Source organism: Carassius auratus, unplaced genomic scaffold (assembly GCF_003368295.1).
Source record: "Carassius auratus strain Wakin unplaced genomic scaffold, ASM336829v1 scaf_tig00022424, whole genome shotgun sequence".
Lineage (NCBI taxonomy): Eukaryota > Metazoa > Chordata > Actinopteri > Cypriniformes > Cyprinidae > Carassius > Carassius auratus.
The window spans coordinates 1-14,439 of NW_020525183.1; the positions used below are offsets into that span (position 1 = coordinate 1).

Consider the following 14,439-nt stretch of genomic DNA (forward strand, 5'->3'; position numbering starts at 1 on the left):
AATTCTGACTTTATAACTTGTGAGTATATATCCTGCAGTTCTGAGAAAAGAAGTCAGAATTGTGACTGTAACGGAAAATTTACTTTATTTCATACAATTGGCAGTTTATATCTTGCAGTTGCAAGTTAATATCTTGAAATTATAAGAAAGAAAGTCAGAATTGTGAGACATAATTTTTCAATTGTGATTAAAAATTAATTCGAGTTGATGCATAGACTTTAGTCAGTCCACAGAACTGAAAATTATCTATACATACTCATCTATGCTGAAGACATTATGTAAATTAAACAATTTGGGGTAAATATAATGTACTTTAATGAAAGTGGTGCTCTCTCTACTTTCCATTTAAGATTATTTTGCTTAATACTTAATCTTCTGTATCTTGCAGTGTACTACTATTCATCATAGGATATACATTATCACAGCTGCATGTCAAGATTACTTAAACAAAATGTGAAGTAAAATGTCAATCAGCAACAAATGAAAAAATATATAATTTTTTTTAAATAGTTAGTTGGTGCCACCCTGGACACCTCTCCACTGCTAATATTGCCTGCAGTATATGCATGATTAAACCTAATGTATTAATACAGACACATTCCACATTTCTTGAGTTTTTTTGTTTTGTTATTTATTTGAACACAATTGCATACAAATTTCAGAATCATCTGTTCGACTGTATATAGTATTGCGCCAATAAAATGTAGGTAGGATATAGTAAATTTGGTTCTTCTGTTTACCTTGGTACTTTAACACATGAAACATTTCTGCTGCGTCTTGCTGCATAACACAGGATGTGTGCGTGAACATATGTAAGAAATTTTAGCAGATGTTGACAGTGGCTAAGTGACTGGAATGCATAACAGTACTTGCATTGATGTCTAAAACAAATCAAAAGTTGTTTAAAAGCAAAGACAGAAATCCACTTACCATCCAAAAGCAATGAGAAAAGATTACTGTAGTTACATTCAAATAATCAATGAAGGTTTAGGCAAGATATAATTTGGTTTCTCTAATCTCCACCGTGGTAGTCTTCAATGTGGCAGATACTGTGTTTACTTTACATGAGCTAAATATCACTGTAACTTTGACACTGACTGAACTGTGTTTTTTCTAGCACAGATGTAAACATAGTGTATGTTAACCTAAATTTGGAAATTTCTTATTTCACTTATCAGATCAACTGTCTTTTAATGGAGAAAAAAGACTGTTAACTTAAAGCGTAACATTGTTAAGGAAACCTAAGCCTATGAAAGCTTGTTTCAAGTTTTTATCGCACAATTCTGTTTTTGTTCTTTTCACTCACAGTTGTCTCACAGTCATCTCACAATTCTAATGTATTTCCACACACTTCTCTGGCTTTTTTTCTCAGAACTGCATGGTATAAACTCGCAATAACTAGTCAGAATTGCGAATTTGTCAAAAAATTTGGACTATTTTTCACAATTGCACATTTTTATTTTGCAATTCTGACTTTATAACTCACAATTGTGAGATTATATTCTGCAGTTCTGTGAAAAGAAGTCAGAAAGGCAAGTTTTTGCAAAAATTCTGACTTTATATTTCATACAATTGCAAGTTTATTACGGTGGCTGAGAGAGCTAAACACGCTGCAACTTAAGAAAACACCAGCAAATTAAGAAAACATCTGCAAATCCTCACAACACATACATAATAACGAAACGTGCTGCGAATCCTCACAACACAAGCACATTAAGAAACAATTAATGAAGCTTTGCAAATTTATTTTCATTAACCTTGAAATTATATTTAGCTGAGGATATTAAAGTTAGCCATCTTAAGTAACGTTTTACATTTAATCATGTAATTATTCTGCTTATTTAGGCTAATAATATCCAAAAGATAAAGGAATCATGCAATCAGGGTGTTTAAAAAAAACAGAAACAAAAAAACTCATCTTTCAGTTCACCAACAACTCCACTGACCAGTAACCACTGCACGATAAGCAAATCCCAGCCGGGTCTGACACTTTTGGGGTCTCCTTGAAACATTTCCATTGTGGTCAGTGCTATTTGCAGCACGTTTGTTAATTTGCATGTGTTGTGAGGATTTGCAGTGCGTTTCGTTATATGCATGTGTTGTGAGGATTTGCAGCGCATTTAATTGATGCAAGTGTTTTAAAGATTTGCTGCATTTCTTAATTTGCATGTATTGTGAGGATTTGCAGCACATTTCATTAATGCATGTGTTGTAAGGATTTGCAGCGTGTTTTCGTTAATGCATGTGTTGTGATGATTTGTAGCGTTTCTTAATTTACATGTGTTTTGAGGATATGCAGCGCGTTTCGTTATATGCATGTGTTGTGAGGATTTGCAACACTTGTGTTGTCAAACTGATGAAGATGTTTTTTTTGCTGGTGTTTTTTCTATTTGCATGTGTTTTCTTAAATTGCAGCACGTTGATCTCTCTCGGCCACCGTAGTTTGTATCATGATATCTTGCAATTCTGGGAAAAGAAGTCAGAATTGTGGAGATTTAAACTTTCAATTATGAGGAAAAATTCTGAATTGGTGAGTTGTTTTAAAATTCTAATTTTATTTCTTGCAATCCTATATTAAACAATTTCACAATTCTGGCTTTATTTCTTTAATTCAAATGTATAACTTGTACATTTTAAGAAAAACAAAAGTCAGAATTCTTGGATGTAAACTTGCAATTTTGAGGGGGAAGTCAAAAACCAACATGTCCTGCTTCGTCTTGTTGCAGAACACAGGATGTGCACATTAACATATGTAATACATTTTAGAAGCTGTTGATGGTGAAATGCGTAAGGTTGCTTGCATTGATGTCTAAAACGAAACCAAAAGTAGTTTAATTTAATAGAAAAGAAATCCACTTACCATCCAAAATATTAAGAAAAGATACTGTAGTAACATTCTCTGTTTGTTTGTTTTTGTAGAGCTGTGTAGATTCCTTATGTTGCTAATACAGATAATCGATGAAGATTTAGGCAAGATATAATTCGGTTCCTCTAATCCCCACTGAGCTCGTCATTCATGAGCCGCACACAGGTGACTGCAATGACTTCACAAAACACACTAAACTACGGAGAGACAACTAAGAATCGCGACTTTCTAAAATATGTGAATGACACTTAAGCAGTGCATTTTATCTTTGAAAGACAGTGACGAGCAGAGCAGAGCACTCGCCTGCTGCAGACAGACCAATCAGCATCCGAGTGGGCGTATCCGCATGCATGTAATAGCCCCGCCCCTTATTGAACTTGGTCAAAGGCGTTGGCTCATTTGACTTTTTCAACAGATATATTGTACTAATTTTGATATTTAGGCACTTTTTGAAATTGTGTTTTAATACACTACCAATCAAAATGTTTTGATCAGTAAGATTTTTTAATGTTTTTTAAAGAAGGTCTCGCCTGCTCACCAAGCCTTATTTGATCCAAAATAAAGCAAAAACAGTAATATTGTGAAATAGTTTCATTAAAATGTAATTTATTCCTGTGATTTCAAAGCTGGAATTATCAGCATTATTAATCTAGTTCATTATTATTTCAGTGTCACATGATGCTTCTAATTCTAATATTTTGATTTGCTGCTCAAAAAAATTATAATAAATTATTTTTATTATTATAATGTTGAAAACAGATTTAGTTTCTTTCATGAATGGAAAAAATCATTAAAGCAGTATTTATCTGAAATAGAAATCTTTCGTAACTTTATAAATGTCTTCATCGTCACTTTTGATCAATTTAAAGCATCTTATGTTACAGAAGGGTTTTATTTTCAATAAATGCTGTTCTTTTGATTTTTCTATTCATCAAAGAATCCTGATGTACTTGACTGTTTTTAAATATTGATAATAATAATAATAATAATAGCAACAACAAATATGTTTCTTGGACCTCAAATAAGCATATTAGAATGATCACTGAAAGTTCATGTGAAACTCTGAAGACTGGAGTAATTATGCTGAAAATTCTGCTTTGAAATCACAAGAATTAATATTATTTTGTCTGCCTGTTAGTTCATTTATATGAAGGACATTCTTCTTTTTATAAAGCTGATCATTCATTTACACAGATTAAAATCAATGTTATAATATTCAACATGCATTTTTAGCTCATTTAATTTTCTCAGTGTACAATTGTCCATGATCCAGTCAGTAACTGTAACTGGTCCACAGATCGTGGTTTATATTTTACTTCTGTTTACACATGAAATAAATACTGAAGACACATTACTGGAGAGGAACAAATCAGTTCAGTACAACATCAGCTTTTTAAAGCTACATGAGTTTCTACTCAGAGTCTACGGTAAGAGAATTACAGTATAATTAGCCCTTCGTTTAAATAATATCTTTGCCGTTGTTAATACTTTTAAAATGTTCGATTCATTTCAAAATTACTTTAAGATACCAATGTGTGTCTTAAATGTATGAATGGAAACACAACAAGCATCTCAGGTCTAAACAATTATTGTTATACATAATAAAAATAACAATAACAACTGCTGTGATTAAGAAACTAAATTTTGAAGAAGAAACTATTGAAGTACTAAATGAAGTTAAAGCAGCTCTGATCCACAGATGAGTGTTTTATGTTTCACTTCTGTTTGCACATGAAAGTGAATGTTGAAGAAAACACAAACTGAACTTTTATTGTTATTCATCTTTTATAAAGTCTTGTTTAACTACAATTCATTAGACATTCATATTAAAGAAAACATCAGCTATATAGATTTAAATACAAATTAAAACACGTCCATGAGACCATGTATATTTTTTGTGTGTGTGTGTTTTCATTGCCAACTCTATCAGCCGACTTTCAGGTATGTCACGTCAAACGTTTATTTATAAGAACAGAACTCTCTTGAATGTGTTCAGGCATGTCAGTAGCTTTTGTGAATGTGCAGAAGCTAAAAAACCACTGTTAATGCATAATGCAATCACAATCCACACACCTGTAAAGAGCTCAAGCATTTAAAAAGCACTTAAAAGCTGAATAAGCATAACATTGTCGTTGATTGGTAAATGGACAGTCATTTAGTTATCAATATCATCGTTCTTGTTGTGAACAGGTTTTTAGTTTAAGGAGACACTGAATCAGTTTTGGGCCAAACATGGTGTTGATTCATGTTACCGCTTGTGGGTGCGTGATAATTGACAACATATTCTAGTTAAGTCCAGTAAAAATGCTTTTATCAAAACTTACATTGTATTTACAGATACTGTATACAGCATGACCTGTTTGTGCTTGAGGACTGGGTGAATTTGCATGCATTTTCTTCTATGATTTAACAGGAACAGAGAACGCACAGCAGATATGTGACAGAGAAGTGCTTCTCTAGAGATCATGAGTCCTCAAGGCAACAAAACATAATGGAGAATCACATAATCAGAATTACCTATAATTAATTAATTTTTAATTACCTAAAAATTACCTATAATTGTTTATGTTAGCTATGCAATCTTAGCTAATGTTATTTAGCTAAGCAAGGGAAGTGTCTTTTCTGACCCCAATGTCAATAATTTCACAATTTCATATAAATACTATTTCTTATTTAATATTGATAGGCTACTTAACCAATTGGAAAAAGATGGGTTTTGAAAAAAAACTGTGATGTATGATACTGTTGTGGACATCTGTTGCTTATTTTGCTAAATTTTTCCTATTCAAGTCTCCTTGCCATTCTGACGTGTTAATGAAAATTACACCAAAACCCCAATTTTCAAAGCATGAAATTGCAGTTCTTTTGGAGGAGGTGGAAAATAATAAAGCCCAGCTATTTTCAAAGCTGAAAAACTGCATTACAAATGCTGACAAAAATCAAATCTGGGCAGAAATCACTCAAAAAATAAATTATGCTGGATAAGGATACGAAGAAAGCCCAGAATAAGTCAGGAATAAGTGAAGGGACTTTGCGAGGGAAGCAAACAAGACTGATGGGGTATCAATTCAGTTCGTCCTCTCCCTACAGTGGAAGAGAACGTTTTGGCCATCCTGAGGCCTGTTGCAATGGAAGGGTCCTTGATGGTATAGATGTGCATCAACCAGGCCTTTGCCTTCAAAGTTCAAAGTTCAAAGTTTGGTTGGCTGAAGAGGGTGCATGGCTTTGGTGATAGCTGGCTGCTTGGAGACAGAGGAAATCCTCTTCGCCCATACCTCCTTACACCTGTGCAGCATTCAGCCACCACTGCACTTTAAACCATTTGTTTAATATGACATAATTTCTGTTAAATATTTGGTTTATTAGCCAATATGCTATATGAGACATATGTCTTTTGAAATGTTTCTACAAAGATAACTCATTTGACAACTCTTTTTTTTTTCCCACACAAACTAAACGATAGCTGCTTTCCAATCAGTCCATTAGTCCAATTCCTGAACGAATGATTTAAGAGAATCGGTTCTTCTTAGTGAATCGAAAAACTATAGGTCAAACAGTGCAGTCTGACTCCCTTTTATCCAAAGTGACTTACAAATGAGGACGAGAGAAGCAACCAACAAAAGTGCAACAATATTTAAGTTAAATAATAAATATGTTGCACAATATTATAGGTAGATTAAGCTCCTGGAGGGTCACCTGCAGCGTTTTGTTCTAACCCCAATCTAAACACACCTGAACCAGCTCATCGAGATCTTCAGGATTACTAGATTACTTCAGACAGGTGTGGTCAAACTGGTTGCTGCGAGACTCAGGACACCGACCTTTTAGAATCAGAGGGAGATGTTTAGATATCACTGTTTTTCAAGATCAGCGCTTACCACAAAAAACCCCTCAAAGAAATCACTCTCATACCACAACACTTATAACAGACAATTAAAAACATGTTTTTAAAAAAAGCTTTTTCCCACAAAAGAAAACGCAAGTTTTTGTTGAGTTTTGTCACGTGCATGCATGATTTCTGCATTACTGTGAATATTTTCATCATAAACAACAAACTGCAGATACAATGGAAGAGATGAATTTCACTTCATAGCCAGCTTCACTGGTTGTAATGAAAGTTACTATAATTTGTGTGATAAACTAACATCATAAGCTGACATGTTTTCTGAAGACAGAATATGATGTGGTGTTTGTCCAAGCATAGACTGTTTTTTTTTTTATATTCTCGTAATCGACATTAGTAGTCATTATTACAATATTAAGAGCAATAATTAACAAACAATTTTGTAATAATATTGCAGCCCAATGAGTCCCTGTTTGTTTTTTTAAAGTATATACCATTTTAAAGAGTTTGTTGTTATTGGTAAAAGTCTATATTTGATCGATTTTAGTAATTGGCTAAAATTTAAGTATTTGACTTAAAAGATAACACAAACACAATTAATAAGGTAGCCTAATTATACAAATGATAAAAATGAAGATTCAGTCCCATGGGGCAAATATTGCCCCTTAATGGCAAAGTGTGTTTCTGCAGAAGTAGGCTAATGGTGCTTTCAGGGTTTGTATATACAATTTGGGAAGCAATGTTTATGATGTCAGGTGTGTTCAGGTGTCATCTTTATTTTAAAAGGTTTTCCCAAACTTTGAAATTAGGGATTTGTTCATGTGTAGTGTAGCTGAAATATTAATGTTGTTTCAACATTAACTTGGTACATCAGATGGCAACACTCTTTTATTTTGACATTTCAGTTAATTGTATTTTCAGTGTTTTAGAGTCAACACATTGATCCAGCAATATTATTATTTTTTTAATTAAATATTGATTCAGGAAACAGTGATGTTTAATGAACATCACAATATTAATTTGTTCATTTCAATGCTGATTCAACAGTGCTGTAGACTGAGCATCACTGATTCAATATTCTGTTGAAATCACAACCTTGTTTCTGAATTAACTTTGGATGCAAAAATGAACCAACATCACTTTTCTTGTAATATTAATTCAATGCAATTAGCATTTGTGCATTAACATTGACTTAATATGTTTCAATGATTTCTTGCTATCTGGGGAGCGTTTTGAGCCTCCTTTCAGCAGGAACACAATAGAGATTGTATGGTAAAAATATATAGTATTAGGCTGGAGAGGGAATTTTGACCTTTTTTTATATATTTGCCCGTTCTAGCACAAAAATAAACAGTGGTGGACAGTAACGGAGTAGCTTTACTTCGTTACTGTACTTAAGTAAATTTTTCAAGTATCTGTAGCTACTTTACTGGAGTAGTTTTATTTTGAGTAACTTTTACTTTTACTTCACTACATTCCAAAGCATAAGATCGTACTTTTAACTTCACTACATTTCATAAAACATATCGTTACTCCCTATAAAATATCACGTGCTCCGACACGCAGAAGCGGTGTCTGATTCATCATGAACGAACTGAGTCTTTTCAAAATAAACTTTAATCGGATCGCGAATCGCACCAAACGATTCGTTTACGAATTAGAATGATCCGATTGCAGCTGTTCTGGAGTCGACCACTCACTGATTCAAATGAACCGTTTAGTGTGAGTCTACAGAAGTAAGAAGCGGGAGATCTTGTGAGCGCGCGTGCGTCTGATGTTGCTAAAAGTAAGTTATTAATGTCGAAATTTAGGATTAATTATTGTAACTGAAAATCATATTTAGGTCAAAATTGTCAGTTGTTTGGGAACTAAATCAGCTGTAAAGAGTGATCTGTTTAAGCCCACTGAAATGCTGACATGCAGACACATCAATCAGCGTCTCTGTGTTTTAGGTTAAAAAATAAAATAAAATAACCTTAAACTAACACAGATTAAATAAAATAACTCATGCATGTCCAAATTCCCCGCTACCGTAATATTAACAGTTTTATTAAAATGCTACCATGACATCTGTTTTTATATTGTGTATTAACAGTAACGTTATACATATGTATATTGTTTGGATTAACTAGACGAGTAACGTTAGACAGACATGAATGTTTATTCATAACAGTACTGAAAATAAGTAAATATTGTAGCTGATGCTAAATGTCTAGCTAACAAGCTGGTGCTAACTTGAGGTAATTTTTATAAATAATGTCCAAATATTTTTGTTCAACCACCTATATATATATGTATATAGATTACATCTAGGGACAAAAGAAAGGATGTGATGTTCAGAACATGGTAACTAGTAATTATCAAAGAGGGGAAGAGATGCACCCCGTTTGGCCAGGGGTGTTTTTACACCACAGACAAGGTTTGAGAAGGAAAAAATCATTATGAAAATATATTTATATTTTCCTTAAAATGTTCTCCCTAACTTCAGGCCTTATTATCATGTCATATATAACTGTGATGTTCTGTAAAACCACAAACTTTAAAACACTTTCACAGATCACAGATTCCAAAATAATATTTGCTAGCACAACTATTAATAGTTCTAATAATAAATCATCATATTTTCATGATGCTGAAAATACAGCTGCACTTCACAGAAATAGATTATATTTTAAAGGATATTAAAATAGAAACCATTATTTTATATATTTTATTTTGATAATTTAGAATTATTACTGAAATACAACCTTTTTTTGTTTCAAACAGTTCAATGAACAATAATAAATGAAGTACCTGGAGCTGACAATGAAGTAAATGTATAATAATTGGCAAAAGATGATTAATTTAGCGCTGTAAACGCGCGTGTGAGTGGCGGAGACACGCCGCAGAGCGTCAGACGCGCGTGAGGACCAAACAGCAGAACGGTAGGAAACTTCACTCCTCTTATTATTTATCTTTTACTATAGCGATTTATTTTTAGACACGTGATCTGAGTCTTTCATAGATTTGTAGAGTTATTTGAGTATAGAGTTATTAGAGAAATTGAGTTTTTTCTTTGGTCGAAGTTTTCAGATCGGCAATTCGGAGCCTGTTCGCGACTCGGTTGATTCAGATCGGCACTTCGGAGCCTGTTCGCGACTCGGTTGATTCAGATCGGCACTTCGGAGCCTGTTCGCGACTCCGTTGATTCAGATCGGCACTTCGGAGCCTGTTCGCGACTCCGTTGATTCAGATCGGCACTTCGGAGCCTGTTCGCGACTCCGTTGATTCAGATCGGCACTTCGGAGCCTGTTCGCGACTCGGTTGATTCAGATCGGCACTTCGGAGCCTGTTCGCGACTCGGTTGATTCAGATCGGCACTTCGGAGCCTGTTCGCGACTCGGTTGATTCAGATCGGGACTTCGGATCATGTTCGCGACTCGATTGATTCAGATCGGCACTTCGGAGCCTGTTCGCGACTCGGTTGATTCAGATCGGCACTTCGGAACCTGTTCGCGACTCGGTTGATTCAGATCGCCACTTCGGAGCCTGTTCGCGACTCGGTTGATTCAGATCGGCACTTCGGAGCCTGTTCGCGACTCGGTTGATTCAGATCGGCACTTCGGAGCCTGTTCGCGACTCGGTAGATTCAGATCGCCACTTCGGAGCCTGGTCGCGACTCGGTTGATTCAGATCGGGACATCGGAGCATGTTTGAGATTTTTTTTTAATTCAGATCTGGACATCGAAGCAGGAAGTGTTTGTCAAACAGTTAATTGGTCATAAATTAATATTTGGACTTGAGGCTTTTTTTTACTTGTCGATTCAGCATGTACATGGACCCACACACAAAGGTGGACACACTCTAGACTTAATCATCAGTAGAGCTCTAAACTTTTCATCCATTGTTATTAAGGACGTTATTCATAACCGTACTGAAAATAAGTAAATATTGTTAGCTGATGTTAACTGTCTAGCTAACAAGCTTGCTGGTGCTAACTTGAGGTCATTTTTATAAATAATGTCCAAATATTTTTATTCAACCACCTATATATATATAAATATAGATTACATCTGGGGAGAAAAGAAAGGATGTGATGTTCAGAACATGGTAACTACAGTAATTATCAAAGAGGGGAAGAGATGCACCCCGTTTGGCCAGTGGTGTTTTTACACCCCAGACAAGGTTTGAGAAGGAAAAAAATCATTATGAAAATATAATTATATTTTCCTTAAAATCTTCAGGCCTTATTATCATGTCATATATAACTGTGATGTTCTGTAAAACAACAAACTTTAAAATACTTTGTTCTTACTGGTGAAAATCAGATGGTCATCTCTGTTTTCTCTCAGGTACATCACAGTGTAAGCTTCACAGTTAACATTACTCTCGTAAACGTAGTCCATATCAACAACAAAAATATATCTTGACTCCATATAGTGGTTATTTTGGGGAAAATCCCAGGTATTTTGAGCAGTAGGATTATACAATTTTAAAAAAAAAATGTGCTAATATAAAATTAAATTAGCCTATATAAAATTGCAAACATCTATCTTTCAGTACTTTTTTTACTTAAGTACATAAAAAATTTAGTACTTTTGTACTTTCACTTGAGTAAAATTGAAAAAGGAGTTCTTTTACTTTTACTGGAGTAATATTTTATTATACGTATGTAGCCAGGTTTTATAATGAGAAACCCTATTTAGCTGTCTAACCCAGTCATGAAAGGGTTAACTTTCATTTTGTATCTTTGATGGACTTGTGAGTGAGCCAATGGGTGAATTTTATGAGGTACTGAACTGACCAATCAGCTGCCAGCTAGGCTCCGTTACAGTTACGCCTCTAGTTTTGTGTCACTGCACGTTCTTTTGTAGTGATGGGATTTATGGCTCTTTGAGGGGATCCGGATCTTCGCGATCTGTTCCTTTCAAAGAGCCGTTTAAAAGAATGGCTCTTTTGGCTCTTTTTAAATATTTAGTCAGTTTTAAGAAGCCAGCTTGGGAGCATCTCAGTTTATCCTGGAAATAATCACTGGGAGGTATTATGAGGTGAGATTTGTAGTCAAATAATTAAAGCTCAGATATCACACACCAATATCTGAGTTTGAATTATTCTGAAATATTGATTATTACCTCATTTCTCATGTGTCGACTATATTCCATAGGGTTGCACAAATCCCTCTGCTTAGACAGTGACATCATTATTTTGATTTACCTTTAGTACAAAGTGTGTGTGTGTGTGTGTGTGTGTGTGTGTGTGTGTGTGTGTGTGTGTGTGTGTGTGTGTGTGTGTAAAACTACGTTGACTTATGTTATTCATACAATACCTACTCACAAATAAACATAAAAAACAAAGCCGGCTGCAATGAATTTCTGTGCAAAACAGCTTTTACTACAAACACTTCCACACAAGAACATTGTTATCACACAAGAACATTTTGATAGAAAACTAATTTTTTTTTAAGTAGATAAAATTAGAATAAATAAAATGGAAATGTCTACATACTACATACTATTACTACTGTAAACTTTGCAAATAGGACATCAGCCCCTTCAAGTCAATGAACAATAACAAAGTGGGCTGCAATGAATGTCTGTGGAAAACAGCTTTTAGTGAAACATTTCTATACAAGTACAGTATCACAAAAGAACATTTTTAATGATTTTAAAATAAGTTTTAAATGAACACAAAATGCAATGTAAATGCATGCACAACTAATAACTAATATCATCACGCTATAAAGGGTTGGCCTGCGCTGGGTGCGCCCCTCCCCCTATAACTGTTCTGTCTCCTGGCGGAGCTCATTTGTATGAACACGCATAGGAAAAAAGAACGATAGAAAGAACGGCTCCTCTCCAGTCGCGACTCGGCTCCCATTGTTCATGTTTATGAGCCGTTCAAAAGAATCGGTTCGTTCGCGAACGTCACAACTCTATTCTTTTGGCGCTTGCATTTGAGCATAGAAGGCTGCGTTATCTGCTTGGTAAGATGAACGAAACAATATAAAGTTGATTAAACGAGTTCTGTAATCATTATCGATTATACTAACTATACCTTATTGTAATATAGAGTGTAAACGAAAGCTGTGCCTGAATCCACTGTTATCACGGAGCTAAAAGCAGTGAATTCCATTAAAATGGTGAGTTGTTTATCTGTATGAGATCGCTAATATTCATGCTAACAGGCCAGGCAAAGGTGCTCATTGTGTAAAGCTAAAAGTGTAAGGTGTAAAGCCTGCAGTGTGCATATTTTAATAAGGTAATTAGCCACAATAGGCTAGCGAAATACTGGTTAATGTGTTTGAAACCATAAAGAAATGTTAACTTTTCATACTGTTGATAAATAGTTAGTTTGTTAAATAATGATGTTAAAAATTGTAGATTTAATTGTGGTCACTGAAGCTTAAAGAGGTAATAATTTTTAGTGCATTCTTTCCACTGTTACCGGTGCAGAGGGGGATAAATAAGCACACTAACGCCTTAATGCCTCTAATTTAAAGTGATACAATTTGATTAATGTTTACATGCAATTTATGCAGTTTTATTCTTCATACTGTTAATGTTACTACCGTAAGGTTTCATAAAACTTGATTTTGAAATGTGTCTTTATGGAGGATGTAATTTATGTAAATTTAATTTTGATACTAGAGAGAAATTTATATGGTTTTGATACCTGAGAAGAAACATAAGAGCTGTTGTACAACGAGAGAAAGATTTTTATACTGCATTATAGGTGTACTGAAATATTATTTCATTTTATTTTGTAGAAGCCTGTAGCAGTCCATTTATTCACTGAATGGTAATTGAAAGAAATGATTTGGCCTTATTTATAGGTCAGGTTTTGGTAAAGAGTTGGAAACATCGTGCAGAGATCCTTTCCACGGAGTGATACAGATCCACACGTTCCAGACGTTCTCCCAGAGATTCATAGATTCCCAGTCCGGGTGGCTGGGTGGCGAGCCAACCGTGTTTGTGACTCTGACTTTAGACGAACTGCCTGGATCATCCTCTTCATCTTCGTTGTGGTAGGACAAAAACTAATTCAGAGTTAAAAAAAAAAAGGGCCCCAACGGTGAAACTGAACTTTTGTCAACCAAGGCAAAACGAACCGAGGACGAACTGAGCTCAACGATTCTGATACGAGAGGGTTTTGTTTTGTTTTTGTGCGCACTTTATTATTTTAGTTTGTTATTTTTCATAAATGTGTTTTTGCTTGTATGTATGTTTCACCCTGTGAATTTAATACAGGTTTGTCTAAACTGTCATTCTGGTGTGGTATTCCTTTTTAATTGATCTTCAATTCTCAGGCTCTTAACAATTTAGCGTCTTCTGATTCTGGTCCAAATCGTATTTATGATAACCTCTATGACTACTTTACACTATTAAATCTATGTACGTTATTACTACCTTGTAATAAGGGTTACACGTATCTGTACTTTACTCAAGTACTTGATTTGTGTACTTCGTCCACCACTGAAAATAAATTATGATGTTAATTTATTATGAAATACCTTATGCTTAGAAACAGGGCTGAAGTGGGGCCTATTTTCAGTCCATGATTTTAATGCCCAAGACCAGTATATGGTTGGCGCAGTGGAGAAGACGCATGCCTTTGGTGTGAGAGACCCGAGTTCAAATCCACTGTGAGACACCAATGTGTCCCTGGGCAAGACACTTAACCCCTAGTTGCTCCAGAGGCTTGCGACCTCTGACATATATAGCAATTGTAAGTCGCTTTGGATAAACGCGTC

General features: G+C 34.8%; 1 long non-coding RNA gene across 1 annotated transcript; it reads left to right on the top strand.

Annotated features, from left to right (window-relative positions):
* Positions 1-12,616: 12,616 nt before the first annotated feature.
* On the top strand, positions 12,617-13,953 carry LOC113077371 (uncharacterized). The gene is made up of 3 exons (XR_003281316.1): positions 12,617-12,672; positions 12,759-12,828; positions 13,522-13,953. It is a non-coding gene; the product is annotated as an uncharacterized LOC113077371 (long non-coding RNA).
* The last annotated feature ends 486 nt before the right edge of the window (positions 13,954-14,439 follow it).